The sequence below is a fragment of the Eutrema salsugineum genome, unplaced genomic scaffold (assembly GCF_000478725.1).
Source record: "Eutrema salsugineum unplaced genomic scaffold, Eutsalg1_0 scaffold_6, whole genome shotgun sequence".
In the NCBI taxonomy this organism is placed as follows: domain Eukaryota; kingdom Viridiplantae; phylum Streptophyta; class Magnoliopsida; order Brassicales; family Brassicaceae; genus Eutrema; species Eutrema salsugineum.
The window spans coordinates 12,801,835-12,804,089 of record NW_006256547.1 but is presented as its reverse complement, the minus strand read 5'-3'; the positions used below and the strand labels follow the sequence as shown (position 1 = coordinate 12,804,089).

Sequence of the window (2,255 nt, the reverse complement as noted above, 5' to 3'; positions counted from 1 at the left end):
AATGGAAGATCCCTTGGAACACTTGGACCAGTTTGATAAGGTGTGTGATCTGACCAAGATAAATGGAGTTTCAGAAGACAGCTTCAAGCTAAGACTATTTCCATTCAGTCTTGGTGATAAAGCTCATCAATGGGAGAAGAATCTTCCAAGAGGCTCCATTCAAACCTGGGAGCAATGCAAGCAAGCCTTCTTATCTAAGTTCTTCTCCACCTCAAGAACTGCAAAACTGAGGAACCAAATCTCTAGCTTCACTCAGCACAGCAATGAAAGTTTTGGTGAAGCATATGAGAGATTCAGGAGCTACACAAACCAATGCCCACACCATGGGTTTAGTGAGGCTTCTCTTCTCAGCACACTGTATAGGGGAGCTCTTCCCAAGATTAGAAACCAGCTGGATACTGCTTCCAATGGGAACTTTCTGGGTAAAGAGATACATGCTGCTTTAGAGCTAGTAGAGAACTTAGCATTGAGCAATGACACTTATGGTGAAGACCATGACAGATCAAATAGGTCTGAAGGTTCAAGCTCAGAACAGAGGCTCACCAGAGAAGTTAAGGAGTTGAGGAGTGAATTGGACAAGCTGAAATTCACCACTCAGAAGCCAATGCATTTTGTTGGAGAGTATGAGGAACCTTCTCAAATTTTTGAAAACATAAGTGAAGAAGGTCTTACCCAAGAGGAGCTCAACTACATTGGGAATCAGAGGTTCCAAAGATATCAGTATGGTAATGCCAATCCAAACCTCTCTTACAGGTCCAATGTAGCTAACCCACAAGACCAGGTCTATCCCAATTCTCAAGCTCCAAAGAACTTTGTTCCCAAGAACAACTTTCAAGGGTCATTCCAACCCAAGAATCAATTTGGTCAGAATCAGAGTTTTGGTCAGCAACAGCAACCATTTCAGGGCACTGGTTACACTTCACAGCAGCCAAAGGCACCACCAGGGTTTGGTCCACCACAGTTCCAACAGCAGGCGCCGGTTCAACAACAGTTTCAGCCACCACTGGTTCAACAGCAGCCACAGATGGGTACAGATATGGTTGGTATTCTGCAACAACTACTTCAGGGTCAACAGACTATGCAGCAGGAAATCAAGGAACTGAAGCAAAACCAGGCATCAAGCTCAAGGAACCAAGGTCACCTACCTGGAAAACCAGAACCCAACCCCAAGGAATATGCCAAGGCCATTACACTGAGGAGTGGCAAGGAGTTACCTGGTATTGAGAACAACAATGTGATCATTGAGGACAATGATCAACCTGAGGGGGAGGCAGCCTTAAAGGATGATCAAGTTGCTGAGAAACCAAGGACAGAAAAAGGTAAAGAGGTAGCAAAGGAACCAGAACCAGAGAAGAAGTATGTGCCACCACCTCCATACCAACCCAAGCTCCCATTTCCAGGGAGATTTAAGAAGCAACTAGTGGACAAGGCAAGAGCTGTATTTGAGAAGGCACTCAAAGAGACACCACTCACAATGCCTCTCATTGATGCATTCCTAATGATGCCAAAGATGGGGAAGTTCTTGAAGGATGCAATTCTGAACAAGACAAAAGAGCTTCAAGGCATGGTAGTACTAAGTCATGAATGCAGTGCTATCATTCAGAAGAAGTCCATTCCAAGGAAGTTAACTGATCCAGGGAGCTTCACACTCCCTTGTGCCATTGGACCTCTTCTATTCTCTGGATGTCTTTGTGATTTAGGAGCATCAGTCAGCTTGATGCCATTCTCCATAGCTAAGAAGTTGGGCTTTAGAGTTTTCAAACCCTCAAGGATTTCTCTTATCCTTGCAGATAGATCAGTTAGATTGCCTGTAGGTATGTTGGAAGATCTACCTGTCAAGATAGGTGGTTTTGAAGTTCCAACAGATTTTGTTGTGCTGGAAATGGATGAGGAACCAGTAGATCCTCTCATCTTGGGCAGGCCATTCTTAGCAACTGCAGGAGCCATCATTGATGTGAGAGGTGGGATAATAGAGCTTCAACTTGGGTCTGAAAGGCTCAAGTTTGATGTGAATGAGATGATGAAGAAACCCACCATTGAAGGTCAATGTTTCTATGTGGAGACAATGGACCAGTTGGCTGATGAGTTGCTTGAGGAATTGAACACTGAGGATCCTCTTCAAGCTGCTCTAACTCAAGAACAAGGAGAGAATGAGCTCTTGGCTGAAGCAAGTGAAGGGTATAAGCTGTATCTGGACAATGCAAGAGAGCTGGGTCCTGAAACAAGGTTTTTGGAGCTGGAACAAAGAGGCTCTG

The 2,255-nt window shown here is 44.6% G+C and overlaps 1 non-coding gene across 1 annotated transcript; it reads right to left on the bottom strand.

Annotated features, from left to right (window-relative positions):
* Positions 1-223: 223 nt before the first annotated feature.
* On the bottom strand, positions 224-330 carry LOC112083581. Its single transcript, XR_002897717.1, has one exon. It is a non-coding gene; the product is annotated as a small nucleolar RNA R71 (small nucleolar RNA).
* Positions 331-2,255: the final 1,925 nt, after the last annotated feature.